A 27273-nucleotide genomic window follows, 5' to 3' on the forward strand; every position below is an offset into this window, starting at 1 on the left:
TCATATATTCGTTCGGTTTTTGTTAGTAGTGCAAAAACGGAGAATCATATCATTGATTAAAATTCATTCTTTGTATGAAAAAAACTTGTTTCATTTTACCTTCAAAAACCGAACGAATATATGGATCCACCCAATATATATATATATGCCAAATTTAAATGTTTACGTCATTCCATTAACACTATTAGAAATTTGGCGCGTTCTCTGTTGCTGATTGCTTCGCCCTTCAAAGCACAGTCTCGTGCGCGCATATTGCGTGGGTTCGTGTAAACGCTCGCACGGTATTTTCCATGTATATGAAGATTGTTCATATACACGAAAGAAAAAGAGAGATGAAAGAGAAAGAAGGAGAGAGAAAGAACGTGTGCGAAGCCCCACCACGAGACTACGTCGAACCTACATATCTACATACTAGCGCGGAGGAGGCACCTATACACGCTTATACCAATACCGACGAATACGCTAGACTGATATATTCAACCGCGTTGTTCTCCACGGCCTCTCGCCACGGCAGTCTATTCCTCGCCACGATCGTTCTACTAGTCGCGGGCTTCCTGATTAATGTTATCTCGCGTTTTCGCGAGAAGAAAAGTTTTACGTATCGTTTGCTTTCGTATATCACGCTTCCCGGTGAAGAAATCACCGGGAGGAATTCTAAGGTGTCGGTCAAGGTAAAGGAAGCATCTTGTAGGCCCGCCGTGTCATTCGTGCTGGTGACACCGTTATTCCGTCCTTGAAGAGATACCAGCCGCGTGAAGAATACTTCGAGCTGCGCCGTAAAGTCGCAGTACGTTCACGTTCGTCAGGTTGTTTCCTGTCTGCGCGCATCGCTGTGGAAGATTCCAAACTGCATACGAGAAAATTCGCCTTAGTCGGATGAAAATAGCCTGTTGACTTCAGGGAGGACTGCAGAGAACATAAGCCTTCGAGAAAAAGAGAAACAAAGAAAGAGGAAGAGGAAGAGGAAGAGGAAAGAAAAAGTAAGATTTTTAAAAGTTTAATTGAATATTCAATATGTATGCTTTCATGCATTAATTAGCACCAATTTAATATTGCATATAGTTAAGTATTTACAATCCCATGTGATAAATTTGATTATTAAACAGCCTTCTTTCCATGAGATTTATAAAACAAAATATTATTGCAAAATGGAATATTAAATTACAAAAATATTAATGTTAAATTTTTTATTTAATGATACTTTAATGATATTTTATTTTTAAGAGATTAATTTAAACTTTTAATTTAAACTTTCTGTTGCTGTAATTTAAAGTACGTTTATATATGGTTACGTTTTAAGTAAATTTATACATTTATTTAGATATTATATCTAAAATGCGTTATGTAAATTTATTAAAGTAGTATATATTTTTTACGATGTCAATTAAGTAATTAATAGCGGGTAGATATTATTATGCTTGATCTTACTGCTCTTGCATAAAACTGTTATGCAAGAGAAAGTCAGTTGGAAGGAAACATTGGAATGAAACTAATCTGCATTTATAATTGGCTTCCAATGTTGTCAACACTATTGATTGTCCTTATAGCAAACCATTTCCTAGAAATGAAATTGAAGTCTATAAAATTTTAAAATAATTTTTATAAATATTTCGTCGAATATTTTCAGTATTTAAAATAATATATATACAGTTTAAAAAATTTTTTAAATTATTATTTTTATCTGTTTTATTTTTTCCATTTTAAATAAATAAATAAATAAAACAGAAAAGTTCTACTCTTAATCATAATATAAATTGCTTATGTACATGTAAAAACGAAATAATAAAATTTGAAAATATAATTGCATTTCTTGAATTTTAAGTATAAAGAGAAAACTTTAAATCATATAACTTTTTTTAAAAAAATTTTATAAATGTAAAAACAATTATTTATTGAAAAAAGCAATTTGACGTTTAATTAAGTTTACATAGCTCTAGTTTATTGATAATATTATGTATGCAAAAATTTCCACTGTCACTTATTAACCTTAGGGCGATGTTAAACGAATCCAGTTGTGGCAGTCTTACGTAAATAAAAATGACCCAAATACCATTTAACAAAACACTGAAAAAAAAATATATTTATGATTAGATTTAATTAAAAAAAGAGTAAAACGACGTCAATTTAATATGCAATAGATTTTCCAGTATAAATATAAAATTTTGCATTTATAATTTATTTATCATCAATGCGATTATCCTTACTCTCGAAAATACATAATATATTTTGTTTAGAAATATCTTTAAAATATTCTACACTATTGGAAAATAGTTTAGAAAAAAATCTTCTCTCGTAATTTTGCTGTTACTTGTTTAAGAATAAGAATTTTTTAATTCTATTTAACATGAAACAAACAAGAACAGCAGAGAGCTTATCTCATTCACAATGCGTATCTAATAATCATTTAATTAAAATTTAATTTTAATTAATCCAAACGTTTCTACTTGTTTGCATATCGTGAGCAAATATCGCGTATCAGGCAGAATATTGGCTTTAAGAAAATTAATTCATACCAAACGTCTATGCTTTTACATGCATTGTCTTGAAAATAACAGTTTATTTTATCAAACAATTTATCAATAACAGTTTATTTTATCAAACAATTTGTCAATAATTATTCATTTATAACATGCAAGTTAATATTATATAAGAAAATAAGCAATTCAAAGAAATTAAACTCCTACTTGAGAAGAATTATTTGTGAAAAAAGTATTGAATTACATAATTCAACAAAGAACTCTTTTTAACATCCATACAAGATTATATATAGTTGTACTGATTTTATATAGTTTTTTTGAATACTGAATAAAATACGAATTGGATACTGAAATCTAAATTATCTATTATTCTATCTCATAATTTTAAGAGCTTTAGAATCAAAATTGCAAAAGCTATTTTGTTATAATTACGTACTTTGTTATAATTACATGTAATGCATCAAAGAAATTTTATTGCAATCAAAATTAAGTACGTTGTTAGAACTTTCACCCTCAAAGGAATTTTTTGTCTATTATGGTTAATGAGATATTTATGGATATAAATATGAAGTTTATTATGCAAAAGCTGTGAATTATATCATTGATAAATTATAAAATAGTTTTTAATTATGTTTATTTAAACTTGTGGGTTTTTAGATCGCTGAATCCGTTGTCAAAACTGACAAATTTGGAACCATAAAATATTTCTATATACATATATTAGGTCGGGGAGAAAGTTTCTTCGTATTTAAAAAAAATTTGTTGCAAAAGTTTTTCATTTGTTGCAAAATTTTCGTTACAATTATATTATTCGTTAGAGCAAAGTTTTAGAATCTGCTTTAAGAATCTGTTTTTTAAATTGCGGTGTGATGATTTTTATCGGAGTTACGAGCAATCAAAGTTAGAATGCTCCTTTACTTAATTCGCGAATAACTCAGTAATAAAAAATCATAGGAACATTTTTAAAAAATGATTTTGTAGGAAAAGCTTCGAGCTTTCACGATAGGTAGTCGAAAATTTTTGTAAATTTTTTTGGACACGTGAGAGATCCTCAAAGTGAAAAGAAAAATTTTCATCTTTTTCAGCTCGCAGTTTTTTTGATGTAAAAATTATCAAATTCACAGAAACTGAAAAAATATAGTAATCTTTCGAAAGTAGAGATTTCAAGCTTTAAAACTCTCTTTTTAAATTGAAATTTCATTTATTTTTGACGAAGATATTGTATATACAATTTTGAATTAAAAAATACGAAGAAACTTTTTCCCCAACCCAATATTTTTTATGTAGCAATCCGGATATTTTTAAAATTTTAACATTTGCTGTAATTAAATCATTTTAAATTTGTCAATTTTGACATCGGATTCGTATTCAGCGGCATAAAAATCTATAAGTTTAAATAAACATAATTGGAAGCGATTTGTCAATGATTTAATTCACAGCTTTTTCATAATAGATCGCGTATTTAACCATAAATATCTTATTAATCATAGCTGACACAAAAAATTCTTTTTAAAAGCTGAAAACTTCTAACATACTTCATTAATCGCAACAAAATTTCTTCTTCTTATTGTAATTATAGTATTATATATAAAATATATAAAAATAGAATATAATTTTTACAAATGTAATTGTAAATTTCTCAAAATTGTAACGTTATGAAGCAATTTGGAAATCGCATTCGTATTTAGCACCTAAAAATTATGAGAAATGACCAGTTCTATTCTGATGTGTTTTTTCGTTGAACTATATGTTGTCAAACAACTATGTTATGAAAAAAACATACAATTTTAATTACGAATCAAATTTGAGATAACCAATAGACATTAAAATCATTTTGTAGAATAAAATAAAAAGTTTGTAGTCTGTATTGATCTATTTATAATACTTATACGACTGAAAAAGTAATGACACATATAAATTGGAATTTATGGAGATATGATAATCGTTCCTTTTGTTATCTAAAAGTAACATTCTGTGGTTGTATCATCTATTTTTTTAATGCAAGACGAGAATATGTATTTTGCAACCAGAACTGCAACTTTTTCGAACAGAGCATGTATTGATACTAGTGTGATACATTGTGTGAGCGAATAAACCGGATACGTGCGTCAACTAATTACGATATATTTAAAGATAAAAAGGAAATAGCTTTTCAGAGAATAATTACAAACATAACGTGGAAAATATGTATACATATATAAAACATCCGTATATAAAATGTTATCTCTATAAATAGTTCCAAGTTTCTTAATTGCTTCTTCGATATTTATAAGAAAAATGTATCATTCGAAGCGAAAATAATGTATACCTCCTACGTTATCTCTTGCATTTTTGATAAATTTATATTAATTTAAAAAAATTATTAATAATTAGGTCATCTAAAAAATATCCGCGGTTTTTTGTTCAATTTTTGAATGAAATTTTTCTTTATTGAAAATCAATTTTAATCAAGTATATATTGGCCATTATTATCTATAACCTTTTGCCATTTTTCGGGTAATTTCATAATTCCATCCGTGTAGAACTTTTATGGTTTATCGGCAAAAAACTTTTTCAAGTGATTTTCGACAGCTCTTTTATCGGCCAATGTTTTTCCATCAAGAGAGTTCTGCAGAGATCGAAACAAATGATAATCAGACGGTGCAAAGTCCGGGCTATACGGTAGATACATCAAAACTTCCCAACCAAGCTCTCTCAATTTTTGGCGTGTCATCAAAGATGTGTATGATTTGGCGTTGTCATGATGGAAGACAACACCTTTTCTGTTAATCAATTCTGGTCGTTTTTCCTTAATCGCTTCCTGTAATTTATCCAGTTGTGAATAGTAGAGCTCTGAATTAATCATTAGGCCATGTGGTAACACCTCATGATGGACGACTCCCTTCCAATCCCACCATACACACAGCATTTGCTTATTTGCCATCAATCCAGGCTTTGAAGTCGTTTGTGGTGGTTCGCCGCGCTTATTCCATGATTTTTTACGAACAATATTCTTGTATTTCACCCATTTTTCATCGCCTGTGATGATTTGCTTCAGAAATGGGTCGATTTCGTTGCGTTTTAGTAGTGTTTCGCTGATGGAAATTCGATCAATCAAATTTCTTTGCGTTAATTCATGTGGCACCAAACATCGAGTTTCTTTGCGTAGCCAGCCTTTTTCAAATGATTTCAAACTGTCATATGGTTGATTCTTAGTGCATTGGCTATCTCCTGACAGCTCACATGCCGGTCTTGCTTGACTAGTTGCAAAATTTCATCGACTTTTTCAGTGACTGGCCGACCAGAGCGAGGTCGACATCAAAATTTCCAGAACGAAATCGAACAAACCACTCTTGCGTCCTACGTTCACTTACAGCATCCGCGCCGTAAACTTCACAAATTTGTCTGCATGTTTGTGCTGCGTTTTTGCCTTTTTTGTAGTAAAAAAGCATCACATAGCGTATTTCTTTAGGTATTTCACTCATTTTCAAACCAATATAACTTTTGACACGATTGATGAATCACCAAACTTTGTTTACAAAAAATGTAACCTAAAATGTCATCTTTCAGATGCGCGTTCATTTGACACAATCGGATTAGTGTTGCCCGATATATGATCATCAACATCTAGTGACAAAAAACCGCGGATACTTTTTAGATGACCCAATATATACACATACACACACACACACACACACACACACACACACACACACACACACACACACGCACACTCTTTTAATGTATTTTGAAATCATATTTCAAATTTTCACATAAAAAATGATTATTTTATTCGATTATGTTTCTTTTGTGATTAGATCAACAAGAACTTTGTTTTATTTTACATAATAATTTTAATATCTGTCGCTTATCGCAAATTGCATTTGTAATTAAAATTAGATAGGTAATTGTGATCATAAATAGTATCGTGACCGATAATTGGGCAGATTCTTCTGGAGGTCTACACCAAGAGTAAAATCGATAAGTCGTACCCGCCCTGAAGCAATGTCATACAGTTAGTCCGTCGTGTTGGCGTCGTAAGGACGCGTTTCGTTCGCGTTCATATCTTCTTTTCTCCCTAGTAATGAGTAGTGGAATATTTCTTATCTTTACGTATTTGTTTACATCAATATAATACTTTAAGACCACCATTTAGCATAAATCAGCCATTTTAAGAGAAGGTAAGGATCAATATCTTTATTATCTATTAATATCTAATAAAATACGACCTTCAACAAAATCTCTAAGATCAATACGACACATATGTTCGATGCTTTTCGTATCGTAATTTTATTTTGCAACTGATAAGCTATTTTTTTTTTTAATAGCTTATCAGTTACTATAGGATTATGGACTGTCACATATCGGTACAAGAATAAAATTCGATAATAATACCAATACTTTACAACTATCAAGACGACTATCAATCTATGCATGTATCTTATATATATTGTCTAACGCGCACATCCATGATGATGACATAATTTTATGCTGCATCGTATTTTTTCCACGGTCGATAGAGAAGAATCTGTCAATCGGTAAAGAAGTTTACTATGACGTAATTTTCACACAACAGAAAATATATACACATATGAACGTTTTCTAATTATGCTAATATGTGTGATCTTCTACGCGTAGAATCTGACTCACTATTTCTGCGTGGGCGTGCAAACGAGTTAATCGTCTGTTCTACAGATGTCTCCATTGACATTGTAAAGATATGATAACACGAAATAAAAACTCGTAGATCCTATAAAGATTATAAGTTTAGATTATTATTATATAATCCTTTTATAAACAACCTAAATTATTCGTTACTGTTTGTATTTTACGCATAGAAAATTCACAGATTCATTGTGAATCTTCATTAAGATTTACAACTTCATTAAGACTTACAACTTTATCAAGACTTATTTAATCATAAAAAATAAATTTCTATTTTGTGTTGCTAAAATACAGGGTTCATGAGATAACAAAAAGATAAAATATTGCAAAATATTCATAATATGTAATATTGGTGAGATGAGTTGGAGCAAGTATTCTATACGATGAACTCTGGATTGCAAAGATTCTCGTTCTATCAAATGCTAATTTCTATAAAAGTATTTCGAATTAGATACTTATCAAAACTTTATTATTTTTAAAAGATATTTACATAATCGCTAAATTTTAATTTTCCGATATTTCTTCATAAAGATAAGATACAACATCTAAAGAAGTATATAATGTAGAAAAATAAGCTAATTGTAAATTTAATTAATTTATATGTTTGATTCAAAAAGATTTAGTAGTATTTCTTTTATATTTTTCATTTACATATTCTTTTCTTCATTATGATGTAATGCGCATACATATATCGAGCATTAATAGATGCATAAGATAAAAATTCCCTTTTATCAGTTAATAAATTACATTATTAATATACTCTTAAGTCTACTTGTCACATGATTAATAATAATAATACATGGATGAACAATTATGTGATTCATACAGAATTTGGTATTTGCGCACCACGTAAATATCTGATATATGAACATCAAGCGCGTGCAAGTAAAATTATCCAGCTTATAATCGCACATCATGCTCGTGTAAAGTGTAAAACAAATCATTATCGTCTCCATTGGAAGTTTTTTATTCATGATGAAGCGTTTGCGTAAACCGTTGCAAAATACAAATAACAATCATCCGAAGACCTTGTATCGAGAAAATGATCCGTGTAATGGCACACTCGTCGCGCTACCATTACTTAATGAAATTGGTTGTGATATCATCGCCAAGTTTTTACATATTTAGAAAATTTTCCATATTTTTATTGTTTCTAATAACTTTTTTAATGTCTCGAGTAACCTAGATATTTTCTTGCCACTAATTCGTTACTTATGGAGCTGAATGCCTCGTCTAGCGAAACATCAGATTACGAGCGTGTGCGTCGCAATGAAGAGAGTAAAATAGAAGTTTGTACTTCGAAGCTTCCTGCACAGTTTGTACATATTACGCATATACTTGTCGATGCGCGATTAGTTTCACGTTTTCACGGATTCCACCGGCGATTTTCTCATGAGTCATGACTCGTGAGCGTGACTCACGCAGTCGCGTTCAGTTTCAGCTGCTCTCAGTTTGTACTTGCTTCATCCTAATTTAATGTGCGGCCTGATATTACGATCCCGCAATCGTCGTGTCATGCTAATCGCCACCTACAAGAATGACGGATCATTTTTTTTCTCGATCACTGCATTCCACTTGTTACTAAATGCACCTATTTTTAGTTTGATTAGAGCCGAGTGAATTATTCGTCATTCTTGCAAATTATATACATATAACATATTAACATTTAACGCGATATTTCCAAATATATCTTTCCTTTTAATATTTGATTATCTTGGACAATTTTCATAATTAATAATAAATAAATTCCAAGGAAATTTCCGATGGAAAATTTGCACATATATCTAATGCATGCAATTAATTGATTTAATTCTAATGAACGTTGATCTTAATCGGGCATGTAAATATTACCATGTAATTATATTTTATAAAAAGATCAATTACTTATCGCTTTAGTTATTTACTGTGTCTTTTTCTGTAATTTTTTGTTCTTGTAGAAATATTCCATACACGTGCGAAATGTACTGATAGATATCAATATATTAAATATAAAGTTTATCTTCTATAAGGAATATAAGGATATGATAAAATAATAATTTTTCTTTTCTGTATTTTTCAAACACAAAATATTTTGTGAATCTCTAGAGTTCTTTTTTCTGAAATTCTTTTTTGTTAATGTATCTAATATAAATTAATGAATTAATTATTATGAATAATTATAGCAAGAAAGCCGTGGTGTCTTTTTAAGAGTCTTTAATCAGATTTTTTCATCTGACCGTTTAACTCAGAATATTCTTTATAATGCACGGAGAAAGCCAGCAAATGCGAATTATGAGGGAAGTACGAAATACCGTATCGCGTTAATATAATGAATTAACCGCTCATGGTCACGAGGCCAAGGTCGTCGGTCTTCGCTGACAGAAGGAAAGAGCGATTCGCGAGCGCGCATACACTCGTGAATGCTCGCGTGTACGAGAAAGTGCGCACACATGCAAAGTGTGCATCGTTCATGTACGCGTGCGACGCACACGCGTCCGCACACGCTTAAACTTTCCGCATGCACGTTCGTTGAGCGCGCGATGATACCGACTATGCGCGCGGATGTGCATGTTCATTTCGCGCACTGGCAAGTGCCGTCCGATGAGATAATGCAGTTGTATCTACGCGTACGTTCAATTTCGTTTGGCACTAGGTCAGAAGATCGTTGATACCGGCAGATGAATGGGCCGATTAATGATAACGGAAAATCGCGTGAGTTTCCGGTTTAGCGAAAGAGAGAAAAGAGGGAAATTACAATTTTGAAATATTTGTATAAATGTAAATGTTATATTTTTTAGAGAGATAAATACATTGCATTTCTTTTATTATTCCTACTGTCTCCTTAAATTAAAAAAAATTGATGATAACACCTGATACTAGTATGTATGTAGTATCTAGCATCTTTTACATTCCCGCTCTTCAAAAACAACGATATTAATAAATGAATCATACTTGATTCAAACATGGAAATATGCATGAAGATTCTAAAAATATATTCGCCTTCATTAAAATTTCTTAAAAATTGACATTCTTAAGATAATAAAGAGCAGTTGCTTCTATTTGTAAAATTAGTGACGTGTTAATTATTTCACGCTACGTATGTCGTTAAGTATATCGTATTGCACAATTCGTATAACCTTAGCGATTGAATGGTCAATATAATTGTGCATTTATCTGCTATAATCTCTCAACCTCGTAATTTTAAACTTTTCGTGATGTCACAGAGTTGATATAGTACAAGCGAGATACAATTAACGCGGATATCTTTTCGTATTATTATTATTACGTTTAATCTAATGACGTAAGATATACGAAAGGAACAAATATTCTTTTCAAAATTAAAGGGAATGACGTGCATAAATCTACCAGTGCTGTGACGCGTGCAATGTAGCAGTGACAGTTATTATAGCAATTACGTTGACATGTCATAGATGACGTAGTTAATGTTTATAGACGATCTGGAAAATTAATAAAAATTAGTTAAGAAAATAACAATCAGAAAGATAGAGTCGTGCCGATAATTCCCTGAATAATTGAAAAAGACAACAAAATCAAAACATAGTAGTTTTCCAATCTTCGGTCAGAAATTTAAATTTTAGCGCATTCATATTATAGTTATTTAATCTCGGCAGGCTAAGTAACGTCGATTAAGATGAATGATTCCGTGTTATCTCCCCCTTCCCCTCATATACAGAATTCTAATTACGTAAACGGATGAATAATGTTGTATTCCATTGCGAAGACGTTGTATATTCAAGCATCTCAAAAGAATTTTCACGTACGTGACACACCACAATGCGAAATCTTCAAAGTTCTTCGAATGTCTGCGGAAGTGACGCAAACTTTGGTTTATTATCTTCTAAGATGTTATAAGAATCATCGTATTTGATCGTGTGTCAACTTCTGTTTCTTGTCTTTTCAATTTTAATGAATTGTAGTAAATTAAACTTAATGCTTACAGATTGAACATTTTATATATATAAGTTTTTAAATAATATATTAATATATTAATATAATAATATTTATCGCTTTTTTATCATTTCTTGTTCAAATTTTATAAAAGTTGATTATATATCTTAATTTGTAATTCTATATTTACATAAATGCTCAATTTAATTTACTGTAATTTATTAGAACTAATATTTCAATGTATAAAAACAATATAAAGAGTATACAGGGTATAAGAATTTATGTTTAAATTTCCATGTTTTAAAAAATTTTTTATTTTTGATTTTTATATGTCCTGTATTTTATATGTCCTGTATATGTCTTTATATTTTGAAATTAAGAGTCCTTTGTTCTTGTCAAGTACATACAAAATATATATTATTTTTATATAGTCTATAATTTAAAAATCCAATCATCTCGACGTTATAAGCTGTTATAGAACATAGATTTCGGATGTTAATAATTCGTACTGGTCTTATTTTTCTGCACTTTCACTCATTTCGTGACTATCTCCGTTCGCTTTCTCGTCGAGTGAGCCAAGTGCAACGACGCAATCAGCACGAAGGCGGATCTTGTAATGACGTCAGAACAATTTTCTTATCGCTCACGGTACGATATCTCCTATGGAAAAAGGATTTTCTGATGCTGAAAATTTAGCATTTGAATTTTACTGTAGAAGTGTGGGAAGCAAAGCAATAATTTATGACCGATACATGAATATTTTATAATTCTAGCAGGAAACTTCCGAGTTCACGAACAGGAAATATCGAGATATCAGAATCTGACGTTCGCTTATTGGAATCAAAGAACAATTCTTATAAACGATCTCCATCTTCGTTACGGGATTTCACGCGATGCGCGATCCCTGAATTATAAAATACACTTCTAAAATAATCCAATGACTTCATCTCGTTGAAGTTAAACAAACAATTTTATTTCTCAGAAGTCCTAAATAATGTTTTGTAATGAAAAACATGTTTTATGCAAAGAATCTTAATAGAAAATTAAATAATTAAATGCAACTTAATAAAAATGATTAATTTAACCCTAGTTATATACACTTTTTTCTACCCTTGATATACACACTCGGATTCCTGAGACTCCATCCTCATTTGTTAATTTTTATAAAAATGGATATATTTCAATTAATTTTTTTTCAATCGATGGAGAATTGATTAAGGAATAAATTTATAATGTGAAAAAATCTCGATTTAGCAAATTGCACTGGAGTTTTTGGGACCCCAGTATGTATAGCTAGCGTTAACTATATTTTTTAATAAGATAATCCATTTTATCATCAAACATCTAAAGATAAAGATAAAATGAAAAAGTGGACATTTTGAGTCTTCCGGTATAATTCTCAAGATACATAGACATGTGCATATACATCCAAATTTGTTATTTCATGAAGTAAAATATATTGTAGTAAAAAAATGTTAATACATTAAATGTATTTTGAGCAAACACGTGAATTCTAACAGATTAGTCATGGATCGAACTAGTGCATATCTACTAACGCCTATGTATTAGTTTCTAGAGATGCCTAAAGTGGGCGGTGATGAATCGAGGCAATGAATTCTGAATTCCAACCCTTGCATTGCTTTCTCGATCTCATTGGGAGATCGAAGAATCAATCGGGCGAACTAACGGTTGGGATTACTGGCGCTCTTCATTGTGCAATCTTCTTGACGTCACTCGGTCGTTACACTTGCTTACGACTGATTCATACAACTCACGGGCTTGAGCGCCGTTTAGTATTCTCTTCGTTCGTCACGCGAGTATGTACCGCGCAAGATCGTACCTTTATGTCTTTCCTGTAGCGACAGGAAAGCATTTTTATTGACTGGCGATTTAGTTCGCAATTGAAATAAATCATATCTATGTTACTTATATCTATGATATTTGAATGGTTACATTAAAAAGACGATAGTTGGCCAATTGTATCTTAAAGTTGAAACATCAATGTAATATTGCGCTCACGTAGTAATCGATAAGCACTCGATTATATACTGCATTTATTTAATTTTAATATACATCAATATATATTTTTTTATATTTAATACAATACGTTTATATCTTTTATAATTAAAATTTTAATTTTTTTATTACAACAAAATAAAATGTAGATCTTTATCAATATACATAAATTCTTAATTGATCTTTATTTGCTAAGACGACATAATATAAAAATTGTCATCAAGTTGTTCGCAGAAAAAGAACGGAAGTCGAAAACTAAAGAGAGAAAAATAAAAAAATATCTTTTTATTCCTCTAAAATCAGTTATACAATATTACAGCAAAATTACATTACAAAATTAATATTACAAAATTTTAATAATTGAAAACATTGAAATTTATATTCCTTGCATAAACGATATAAATAATCTTTTCACTAAATTTAGACTAGGAAAACGGTGATTAGACCAAAATGTACGAATAGCACGCGACTGCGGCTGTTTACTTATTTGATAATTCCAGATGTTAACGGCATTTCATTCCGGTAATTGTACTCATCTAAGTGCATTCACATGCATTGATAAAATCCCATGTTCGTGATCAAACGAAACATAAAATTGAACGATAAGCTTGCAAAAACTCGTCTAGGAAACGTTAGCTCCTCCTTGGCGCGGATCGTTACGAAAAACAGGTCAGTACTGCGAGATAACGTGCTCTACGTCACGGACGCCTTAACATAACGATTTATCCAACGTATTATCCAACTTTTGCGCCGTCGCGCGCGTGTGCGCGTAAGCTACAAGGTCGCAGATTTATAGCGGTATGCGATCGTTTGGACAGTAGAGATCGATGCGTGTGTGTTGCACCTGTACTTCGCGTGAGTTTACATACACGGGTCACACGCAGGTCGTAGGTAGAAACGTCATTTAAGGTAAGTGTATGCAGTAAAAGAGAAAGTTGTGCCGTTATCTTTGCTCGATGTCTCGACATAATCGCTAAATCATTATCTTCAAATGTTTATTCATTTATAAAATATATTAATTGGAATCGTAAAATAATATGAACAAGTGCATAAAAATGTGTGAAAGGGATAAATATAGAAATAAATTTTAGAGAGGAAAAAACAATTGGACTTCTTGAATTTTTGAAACGTAGATATAGCAATTTATTTGTCTGAATTATGCGGGAGAACAGGTCCGAACCTGCACGAACATCAACGAGACGTACCAACAAAAAAGAAGCTAAAGTCGGCATCTCATCAAAGTGGATCGATCATTTAGAGAGTGTCCTCCAAAATGATGACTCCAACTCATACCGGATAAGAGTTATTAATAGTTACTGATATATTTTTTATATTCGTATATTTTTTATGTTATGGTATATTACTTTTATGTATGAATGATATAATTATTATTAGCAAATATAAACACAAATTGTCAATTAGATGTTCAAATTATTGTCCAAAATAAGAATTCAGAATGATATTATACTGTATATTAAATATACAGTAGCTAAAAAAAAATATTTATCAGATAAATATTTGTGGTCAAGTTTCGATCAAGGTCGTATTATACATGCTGTATTACGATGCTTCTATTTATTCCCGTGAAGTTATATTTTCTATCTCAATCTTTCGTACGTGATAACATAATGATGCTGATGATAAGCTACAATCACTTGATTGCATTTAATATTTTCGATTTAAGAGGCGGATGATCTGGTTACTGAGAAACTTCTCTCGTTCATTTCTCGGAGTTACGAAATGACTCAGTAATCGAGTTTACCTGCGACCCTTTTGCTATATTATTGCTCCTAAATCGTGCAGTTCAATCACAAATTTTATAATCAATTAAACATAGAAATACATTAAGTAAAAATAATAATATAAAATTAAAAATCATTAATAATAAATTATTAATTTCGATATTATTTAATTGATGATATAAGATTAAATTTCTTTTAATTTTCGTAGCTTATAATAAATTTCCAGCTGACTTATCTTTATTTACTTATTTGAACTTCTTAGCAAATTCGCACAGAAATAGATCATATTTGCATAATATTTCTTTCTGAATATCAGATATAATGTGCGTCAAAAATATTGCAAAAATAAGAGTCTTTGTAAGACCAGTTTACTCATTTTTGCGTTAATAAATCTATTCCAAATATGTACATAGAATATTGTATGTAAGGTGGCTCTATGTCGTCAGAGATCGATCGTAGTTCTTTCTTTCCCAAAATATCCTCGCAGTCCTTAAGCGAAACGTGAGCCTGCGCACGTTTGCAACGAACTTTACGGTCGCGTGAAAATAACGATATGGGTATGCTAATTCGCCACGCGAGCCGGTATGTTAAGATTGCTAAGGTCGGTATCGTCACGCGTCACTGACCGTTTAGTTGTACGAAACAGTGTGTATTTGTCAACCCAAAGATTATAGAAAGGCGACGATTCCCGTTGACATGCCGAGTGTGAAAATCGCACGGTAATCATTTACTTACATCTTTTCTAAAGCCAATTTGAAAAAAAAAAAGATCTTGTCTCGTATCGTATTGTGAAGCAACGTAAATAATCTTTGTTACATCCGCTTCGCCTTTGATATGGCGATTATTGATCTAGAAATTATAAGCGGCTCTGAACTCAGTCGCTGTAAAATTCTTTAATAGCCTCGATCAAAAGTCGAAAGCAAGTTCCGCGAAAACGATCTCCAGTACTTGGATTAAGACGCAACAAACGACGTATTTGCGGTGCCGAGAGGTGAATCAGGTGAATGATAATTGTACCTCAGTATCGTCTGGATGTTTTATGCAAAGACCGATCGCCTGTCGTATACGCATATATTACATAGTGTGCTTCCCCCTTTATGAATAATAAGTATAAAAAGAGACCTTGCGATGCACATAATTATAATGATATGCATACCTATAAAGTCTCGCGAGATCGCGCGAGATTGTGAATTAAACGTGCTTTTCATACATTAGACATATTTCAGAAATAATGTTCATACATACGATGTCCCAAAATTCCAGGGTAATATTATTACAGCGTGAAACTTCGCGAAAAATTAAATAATAAAAGTATAAGTAAATTTTTTTTGTAAAGTAGTTTTTTTAAGTATAAACATTTAAAGTTTGACTAATTATAAGCGCTGGTTAAAAAATCATTTGTCCGTATGACGTGCGTGCAATAATATTAAATACTAAACAAAACATTGCCACTGTATGCACACAATTTTACGGACAGACTTTTTAACGTTTATGATTAGTCAAATTTTAAATGTTTACACTTAAAAAACTACTTTACGGAAAAATATGGCTTACAATTTATTGTTTAATTTTTCAGAAAGTTTCGCGCTGCAATATTATTCTTGAATTTTTGGATTTCTACGTATATTATAATATATTAGGTGTTGGAATTAATTCGTAGCGTTTTTAATGAAAGAATGTTATTTATTTCACATGAGCATTAAAAAATACATTAATGAAAGTACTTCCCATCACTTGTAAAACGCTACGAATTAATTCCAACACCTAATAACTCGATATGTAATTGTTCTTATATTTTAATCAGTCTTGTAAATAATTGTATATTTTGTAATTAATGCACAAATAAATTAAATTAAATTAAATTAAATTAAATATCCAATATCTCAAAAAGAACAATTCAGTCAAATTTAGTATAACATTGAAACGTTTGATTTATTACTTTCGGCATTTATTGTTTAATATTAGTTCATATTAGTAGCAATAACATTTAATGCGGTTCAAACAGCCCCTGTTTTCTTAATGTTTGAATTCATGTTCAGTAGAGCCTTATAATATAATACAATTGTTTGAATTGTATAGTTTACTTAAAATTCCAAATCTTCATTATTTCTAAACTTATCAGATACTATGAACGGTATAGATAATCCGTATCTTCAATTTACACAATATTTTGTAATAGTGAAATTCCATATCCGGGGAATGACGGAATGTAGGATTGCACGAATGAGAAAAGGATTTGAATAAGAGCCGGCGCGACGATCGTGAGACAAGGCGTTTCGTAAAGAGATTCGATCTTGCGCAAGATCCCCAAAAGACGGTCTAAATCGTGGCGGTCTAAGCGGTGGTCCAACACGCTAGTGGCTTTTACCGCCAACGCCGAAGGAATTCACTCACAGTGATTCAGAGCACGAGTCGCGTCCCAACCTGGGACTCCCAGGGCGTACGAATACCAACCAGACCCCAACGATTTTCAGCGCCTCACGCTGTGTTGCATTGTATTGCGATTACTTAAGCAGACCGCGTAACTCCCTGGATCGTTGGGAACTCTCCAAATCAATGACGCAGGTGCAAATTCGCAGAAACATTACATGTAATTTCGTGTTGAATGTACACTTACCATGGAAGATACTACTACACGTAATCGAGTTTATTTAAGCTCTAGTGAATAGAACATTTGCGAGGGAAACTGTGAGGGAGTACTAACTAATTCGTAAAAATAGTATACACGTCAGCATAAGCATGAATGAGTTCATGTACCTGCAGCGGAAGGTATAAACCAGGGAAATCCCGCAACTTCATTATATAAATATATGTTTAATCGGAACAGAACTGTGTATAGAACAACGTAAGCATTATAAAGTACAATAATTCTACTGAGGATACAGTACTTTTTTTTTAATCGTGTAAATAAATAAATATATTACAATAAAATTAAATAATAATTTAATTTCGACAGTTTTTGAAAATCCCATAGCAATTTCTTGTAGATAATATTTTCACCATACACACTGTCTGCACCATTTATAATTAATTATTAATAAATTATCAAATCTGGCGTTACTATAAAAATTCTACAGATAATTGAATATTCCAGTTGCATTAAATGACAATCTTTATTCTTGAAATTTATCATGTAGTTATTAAGAAAGACGCGTCCTTATAACCACGACCGCGCACGGAATGGGGTCAGAACATGTATCTTCCGCAAGCAGGTTCGTCGATTCCGCAAGACCTTCGGTTTACGCGTCCTTTGCGAAGCATTGCTCCGAGATGAATGGAGCATTCTTGGAATCGAGCCGCGATGATTCAATGAACAGTCTCGACGATCCTATGCGCGCTCAATCCTCTTACAAATATGCCCTCGAAGATCGCGTGTGACGAAACGAATAAGCGCCTCATAAAAATTGTGCCCATCCAATATACATTCCGGAAATATCATAGCTCCTTAACCGAATATTCAATACGTAATACTTATTTTGAAAGAACAGTTCAAATTTTGAAGATCTTGCTTTTATAAAAGTTGTAATTTTTTTCAATGTTTTTGGAGAAATACGTATACCTTTTTTTCAAAAGGTTTTAAAATTAATTGACAAGTTAATTTTTTTAAATAGATTTTTAAGTCTTTTGTAAATGTTCTGTATGTTTATTTTTGTAAATTCATAAATTATATTACAAAAATTAAACAAATAAATTAAATTATCTTTATCTACGAAGATGCTTATTTATTCAAATAGCGAAAGAATGCTTATGGCAAAGAGGTCACATAAGCGCATACGTGAATAAACGGCTTGAACCATCGCATGACTATCGATGGTATGCAATCTCCTCAGTTCTGTTTGCGTTTTGTATCGAAATGGATAGCTGATGGCTGGACGCGTAAAATGATCTTCGATGATAACAAACTGTAGAGCCAGACTCCAGAGTATCCCTAACATAATTAAAGATTAAATACTCGACTGTAAATAATGCAAGTTTTTTTATTAATGAGATAGTAAATCAGATAGTAATATCAAGCATATTTAAAAGAGATAAATTTTATTTATAGATTTCTCATCTCTGAATAAATACGTATATGCATACATAGAGAAAGAGAGAGACAGAGAGAGAAAATGTGTATACATACATGTATATTGGATTGAACAAAAGTTTCTGATACTACTTTATTTATACATATTTATATGTTTTAAAAAAAAATTGACGATTATACCATTCCATAGAGTAAAGTTTTAGGTTTAAGAATCTGTTTTTTTATTGTGATACAATAATTTTTAACGGAGTTATCATCAACAATCAAAGTCAAAATGATCTTTTTATTTATAACGCGATAATTCAATAACAGAAAAATCTTAGGAACATTCTTTAAATATGATTTTGTAGAGAAAAACTAAGCTTTCACGTTAGAAAACCGAAAATTTTCACAAGTTTTTGAGCACGTAACAGGTTCACAAAATGAGAAGAAAATTTACTATTTTGTTCATTTTGTAATTTTTTTCTATATGTAAAAAACCAAACTTACAGAAACTCAAAAGACAATCTTTCGAAAGTAGAGATTTTTAATTTTAAAATCCTTTCTTAAATTTAAACTTTGTTAATTTTTTAACAGTTGCTTGAAATTTGAGTCCATAGCTGTTCTAATAAATACATATAAGAGAGAAATTATATAAAAATATAAAAGTCAAATTCGCTCGTATTACGCAAAGCCATTTATAAAAAAATATAAAAATATAAAAAACTATAAGATGAATGAATGAGGTTAGGAACATTGTTACAATACAGTTGTTACGAATGTCTACGCGTCTTATTCGTAAGTCAATCGATACTCTGAATGAATTAAAGCATGAATGAACGTAGAAAGTCAAAAGTACGTACGCGTTGATGACGGCATAGGACCCATTAGAAAACCTCTTATCAAAAGAAATGAATAGTAAGAGATATGGAGTAGAGACTATCGAAAGAGGATAAAACGACCGACGTGTAGGATGTATCTCAAGTAAAAGCGCTAGCACGATGGCAACTGAGACGAGAATTGCACAGGTGCATGCTGAGAGGGTAAGATGATATCGTGCGATCTTCCGACCTCAAATGAAGATCCACCGTCCCGACCCTGAAGGGCACGAACGGTATGATGATGAATCATTCGAAGGAAATAATATGTACATACCAGCGCGTTGCGAACGGCAAGTGTATACTTGGATGGGCACCAGCTGCTCCGACCACGTGCCATCGTGTGACCACAACTTGTGCACATAGGGTGTTCTGTGTATGCCTTCTAAATTCTTCTACTCTCGAAAATATACAAAAACGTTATCTGAATTGAAAACAAGTATTATCGACAGATACGTATTTATACATACATAGTATTAAACTGTTCCCGTATTTTGTTGTAAAAAAGATAAGCATTAATTTATTCAAGCGTTTAAGACACACTTTAAGTTAAAATATCAAGTCGGATGATCCGAGAAGAAGCTCAGTTCTTAGTATGCAATGTCAGGAAAATACAAATGATACATAACTTACGCCTGCTGCTTGCACCAGCAAGCACAACTGGCCTCTCCTCTGAAGAAATCTATGGTGATTACGAAGAAGTCACTATAACAGGTGCAATCCATCTACGAAACTGATAAAGTCCATTGCAATGTCCATATCGCTCCTGGCTTTGCTTGCGTGAGAAAAATTAACGTGACAGAAAGCCATTCAATATCTTCCGCTTATGAATAAGAAACAAGATAATATTCTATCGACAAGTTATCTGTTTGATATTTTTTGTTTCTGTGTTACTCTTACTTACATCGCGTAATAATATTTACCTATATAATATTAAATTATGAATAAGTTTATTAAAAATCAACATTTCTTCAAATATAAAATGTAATAAATATGTACGCATACAGTTTTATTTTTTAATACATGTGTCTAAATATGTAACAGACAGAAAATTATGTACAATATGTTAAGTTAAATAATATTCAGTATATGCATATAGGTACATATGTGCACACTCTTTTTGAAATGTGACATGAAACTGCACAAAAGCAAGGTAACCTTTGCTACAACATCAATAAATGTAAATACATTGCGCGGCACAACAATCGAATGCGTTGTATCTCGAAGACTCGTCTACCAAGCGAGCATGATTCAAAGCATGTTATTAAGAAACAATACCCGCATACTTGAAGGATGACTGCTTTTTTTTCTTCCGCCAAGCAACTATTACAGCAGCGGTAAATCTGACTTACGGACTAACGAAGTTGACCGCAGGATAGACACACGGGGGATATTCCAAGAGAATATCCTGCTCGGCGCGTAGCATAACCGTTGCATAAAGCTTTAAAATATCTCGGACTTCGTATCCTGTCTCGCGCGTTCATTCCCGCTAGACGTTAAAATTTCATGCAACTCGAGGAAACGCAATGACAAATAGATGTACCAAGTATCGCATGAAAGTGTCACATATATTACAAAAAAATCTATTGCAAATTTTTTCGAAATTTTTTTCATAAATTCTTATCTTTTTCTGTTGCAGATCGAACTCTCCCGATCGAGTTTTCTTGCGAAATAAGGTGAGTTAATCAAATATTTTGAGATTTTTTTTTACGGTTATCTAGCGAGACAGGATAATACATACAGAAATTTAATTTAATCGTCGTTAATCATTACTTAAAAAAAAACAGTAGTTAATATAGTCAATATAAAATTTTTCTTCATTTATAATTTGCAATGACCTGAACTTTATATATTTATATGTTCTCACGGATATGTTCTCACTTATCGTTGCATACGCGTAGATAAACCCCACGAGATGTATTACGTCGCGATAGACGGTATGTGAAACCGATGCCAACTAAGTTTATGATAACTCAATACAATGTCGCTTATCTTTGATATTAAATTTCTGCGGCACATTGATACATCCTGTTTCGGAAATGAACTGACTTAGTATTACATCCGCCATCAAATTAATTAACTAATGAGAAATGTTACGCGATAGGGGCTACAAATACTTCTTATAAACGTATTTCTTGAAATCCAAGAAACTTGGAATGACGTAACATTTGTGACGTTCAAATGACGTAGATGGTAATCATTAGAGTAGTAAAATTTTATGTCAATATTTGACATTTTTTTTTTATGGAAAGCAAAAACATCACGTTTTAAAAAATGAATACATTTTTATCTTTTATTTCATTGCGTATCAAATTAATAAATTGTTGTTTAATAAAAATCTTTTTTTGTAAAATAATCTATCATCATAATATCCGTCACAAGTATCGTATTGACGTCAAACTTTGTTGAGAAATTATCTATATGTGATAATGATGTAATTAGTGACATTCTACTTTATTGGCATTTAATAACATTTTAATGAATGGTACTATTTAGTGGAAAAAATAGTATCTTATCATTGAACGTGGGCGATTAAAATTACTGAGAACTGTAAAACGGGTGTATTAAGTGAGAAATACGAAACAGAAAGACTGGATAAAATAATCTAAAGAGCGCGCAAAAAACGTGTTGCATATGTGTATTATTACCGTGACATCAAAGTCAAGCTGCAACGATTAGGGAGTACACGAGCCGCGTATTGTTCATTTAATTTTCCTCGTAAGTCGTTTGCCTTGATGCTGATGATTTCTTCTACGATTCACTGCGAGAAACAACAGTATCGCTGGTGCAAACGCAATATCCACTACGCATTTACGCTAATCGGTTACCTTTCATCGTCTCGCACGTATAGAAAAATACGTGATAGGTTGTTGTACTCTTTATATTTCACATAGTACATGTACTCAATAATATCCAATAACAATTAATTAATCCCAAAAATTTCTACCTCAAATAATTAAGATTAATAATTACATATATTAATTATTTATTTAATTATATATACTTACGGGGAGGAAATCCGTAAAAGTCGAGACAGCATATTTAATAAAAAACATAAAGAAAAACATAAAATAATTGTAAAATATAAAATAAATTTTAAGCAATTTCAAAAATTAATATTAAGGAATATATATTTCTTTTATTATAATAAAGTTTTTTTATACAATTAAATATCTGATTGATTGCTCATATACTTCAGAGAATCTTTCTGAAATAGTCTTACTACTGTATATTTGGAGGATGTAGTGTACCCATTATCGGACACATTACATCTTCCAAACACATAGTAGTAAGACTATTTCATAAAGATTCTCTGAAATATATGAGCAATCAATCAGATATTTAATTGTCCAAAAATTGACCTCTGCCATACAAAATTGACTTCTAAAATTGTTTTCTCAGAAAGAAGTATAAAAATGAGGATATCGTTTAGACTTCAGACAACAAAGTTGCAATGAATCTCACTAACCGCAATGGGTTAACATTGTGCATACTTCACGTGAATAATTGAATACAAATCATTCATAATCTTTATATATGTTACTATTATCATGCCAATTTAGATTGAAATTAAGTATATCTATTAGATAATAAATAGTGTAAAATAGTTTACAAAGATATTTACAAGAAGATGTATAACAAAAATTTGACGTAAAAAGAAATCGTAAATTCATAATATGCGCTTCACTTATCATGTGAGAAAATATAAGATGTAAAATATAATAATATAATTGTAAAAGTGTAAAACTTGAAAAATATAAAATAAAGTATTAGTTGTTATATTCGAAATTTTATATGTCATACATTAATTTAAACAAAACAAATCAAATAACCTTGTATTAGTATCGCGTTTATAATATCTATAAATTAAGATAATTGTTAAACATTTGGAGAAAAAAAGAGAAAAATATAGAGATTATTAATTTTATATATTATATCAGCACTATTAATTCATGTTTATATACTAAGAAGATTAAAAAATATTTAACATCTTACTTTTGTGTGAAAATCGGGAATGGTTAGACATATATCTATAGCATTATTGTATCGCTTATTTACTTTTGCAAAGATTTTGTTACCGTCATAGAGAGGAAAAATATTCTTACCTGTAAAGCTTTTTTTTACATTTCTAGTACTTCACACAAATGTCTTCACTAGAGCAGATTATTTAATACATTATAAAAATTCTTTCTACATATAAAAAACTACATGTCACTAAACAAAATGCACTATTATTAAAGCCGAAAATTTATAAAACCAAACTAAATTTTTTATATGTATGACATATGTAGAATTATATCATAATGCAATTTTCAATAAAAATATTCTTGTAAGAAAATCCGTACTCGACTCTGTGGTGTACGAAAGTGTACTGCTTTCGTTTGTGTGGACAGAAAGTTTCTGAAGTTCCAATAGCACAACTCAGTTGTTTTCCCACGCTTTTCCGATGATTCAAAGAGATCTCTCGATAAGTCTTACTCATTGACGTACTAGTTCGACATTACGACATTATGACATAGTAAGATCTTTGTGACATACAACGTAAAAACCTTAAATCAATCAATATTTTACTAACAAAGTGTTAATTTGACAACTATAATTAATTTAATTTTTTTATATTGTATTTTCTGCGCCTCTTTAGCATTCATTAATAGAAAAATAGACTTGCGTCGTGACACAATTGGAAAATCCTGGCAAGGCTTTCTTATAATACAATACATTGTAGTTACCCACATAGAATAGAGAAGGATCTTTCCTCGTAACTTATGAGACTCGGGAGAGTGTTCAATGATCGTTACCAGGAGTTTCCACATGTGTCATTGCGCTTGCACACATTTGAATCGATGAACTTTATCAATTAATAACGTTCAAGTACATAGTATGTACATTACGGTCTATCGTATAAAAAATACTCAGGTTGTATACGTAAGCTCTCTAAAATTAACATATTTTTCTAAACGCATTCATTATTATTTATTCAAACTTTTATAAGTTTGCTATTGTAATTTGCGTTTACATAGCAGTTTGATTAGACTTTTAATGAAAGAATAAAAATTTTCAAATTAATGTACATCTCATGCGTTACATTCACACAATCGTGTACACATAGTGATAATTTTTACGCATACCACGTTGATGAGTGCCGCGGCTGAAGGTGCGGTAAGAGCAACGCAACGGTGTTATACACGGGTCGGCCTTTGGTGACAGAAGAGCCGATAATTATGCAAGCCAAGCCCGCGGGATGACCTAATATACTCGGTCGGCATTAGAGCTGTCTTACAAACGATCTCTCCCTCTTTCTTTTCGTGTTCGCGCGGCGTAGTGATCACGAGCTAAAAATAATAGCAGACAGTTACGACCAGACAAGATGAAGGCGTGAGTGAATCAAAGATTGGAGGAAGTAGTGAATTGAGGGTTGTGTATGTGATTCACACTATGTGAATTATTCGACTAAATCTTTAAGGTCATTCGCATTTAAATTACATATAAATAAATCCGATACTTTCCCACATTGTATAAGAAAATTACAATTGATTGCAAAATTATTTATAAAATATTTTCTATTTAGTACGACAATTGTCTATTTCACATTAATTCACGATAATATATATTATCCAATAATACATATTTTAATTTCTGATTAAATATAAATATTGTACACATAAATAATAGAATAATCAATAAAGCATTTTTATTTAAATCAAAAGATATTTACCGGCTATCGTATTTAACTGCAAATACTTCTTCATAATTCAATGTCTGGCAATCGCGGCGCGGATGTACTTTAAGTTTAAGATATACGCCTCTCCTGCTATAGTATACTTGAAACTAACTAAAATAGCGCATCAAGGCATCAGTTCGTTGTCAAACCGTCAGTGCACGAGAGTCGAAATCCAATCCAAAAGTCAGATGATTTTGACCGGAACCAGAAGGAGATAAGAAGCGATCAGCATGTCAAGAACGTATTTCCTGTTTTTTGAATAATAGTAGACATGATGCCAGTATCATATTGACGATTGAATATGTTATTGAAATTTGTTTTTACTTTCTTATTAGAAAAGCTAAAACTGATTGTTAAAACTGTTTATTTTTTTTTTACTTAACCTTGATTGTTATGCAAAATAATTTCGGAATCGCTAAAAAAAATATACATGATTAAATATTAGTTACCTAGTGCAAGTTTGCGAACTTAAATATATTTCTCGAGATAATGACGGCAAAACGAGATAGATTTATAATGCTAGGTATTTCAGGAAAATTAGTAATCAATAGTGTAAACGAAGTAGTATTTACATATCAAGATTGACATAATGATGGCTTGTAACATCCGAAGAATATATGTTTTCTAAGTTAGCAATAGAATTTTCAATTTTCTTTTATCTTTTGCTAATGCAAAAGGGACATGCCAATAATTAAGAATCGTAATGAATAAAATTATTGATAAATATCGAGCATACTTAATTGTAAAATTAAATTCTTAACAATTTTTTAAGACACTTTCTGAATATGTAAACAATAAATTATTTTGTTATACATGTATCCTACAATTTCACATATTTTTGTTTTAAATATATGATAAAAGTTAAATCTCTGCTAAATCTTTTACTAAATATTTAATATATCAATACTGTATTAAAAGTACGAGTATTTAGTACAATTTAACGAAGTAATTTTCTTTTACAGAACATTTAAAACCATGTGCCACATTTAAAATCAAATATAAAGAATTTTTTTAAAATATACTTTAAAGTATATTTTCAAAGTATACAAAATTTTATACGAATTTTATAATTGTTTTAAAAGTATCTTTATTTGTTTATTTATTGAATTTTGTTCATCATATAATAACCATATAATAATCACGTCAAATATGTATAATGATGTAATTATATTTACAGATATGTTTATAACGTAACTCGTGGAACTTGTTTTTAAATTAGAAAAAAAAATTTTTGATTAAATTCATTCAACACTCTGTTGATGTAATAATGTGAATTGTTGCGTTACTTCATACTTTTAATGTTTTGTATTAATGATTTCCAATTGTTTGATGATAGATTCCGCGTAAAAATCTGACGTCGTATTAACCGAATGTGTGATAATGTTACTATAATATTTAAGATGCATAATATAAAACTGAATGAAATGGCCGAATCTATGTTGCAATAAAAATCTATATTATAATATAAGAACTGAAAATAATCGTAAATTTCAAACTACAAAGTACATTTAGCAGCAATTTCGCAATCGCTATTGGACGCATATTAATGAACGTCATCGCCCATAAGATGTTAAAACATTGAAGACACATTGATTAATGTATGTAACTGCTCGTATCAAGAAGATATTCTCGTTTATGTAGAAAAATTTTGTTTATAGTGACGCAAGCACAGTAAATGCTTCCTTATTATTCAGTATACCGAATGTTAACAAAGAGCATCACAGATAAATATTATTTCGATACCAATTTATGAACATGTTTTACAAATAGTATCACATAATTGAGTGAAATCAATATTAATTTGTGTGCAATTTTATATTAAACTTCATCAATTGATTCTCAGACTAAGAGAAAAAGAAAAATTAATTGTTATAAAAAATCTAATACCATTAAATAATAT

General features: G+C 30.9%; 1 protein-coding gene and 1 long non-coding RNA gene across 7 annotated transcripts in view; one reads left to right on the forward strand and one right to left on the reverse strand.

The window, feature by feature from the left end:
• LOC105154884 (uncharacterized) overlaps positions 1–27273 on the reverse strand; it is a 346927-nt gene that overhangs the window by 121748 nt on the left and 197906 nt on the right. The window lies entirely within an intron of this gene.
• Positions 428–27235, forward strand: LOC147911034 (uncharacterized). The gene is made up of 3 exons (XR_015545520.1): positions 428–980; positions 21291–21327; positions 23054–27235. It is a non-coding gene; the product is annotated as an uncharacterized LOC147911034 (long non-coding RNA).

The sequence above is a fragment of the Acromyrmex echinatior genome, chromosome 1 (assembly GCF_024713525.1).
Source record: "Acromyrmex echinatior isolate Ae372 chromosome 1, ASM2471352v2, whole genome shotgun sequence".
Taxonomy (NCBI): domain Eukaryota; kingdom Metazoa; phylum Arthropoda; class Insecta; order Hymenoptera; family Formicidae; genus Acromyrmex; species Acromyrmex echinatior.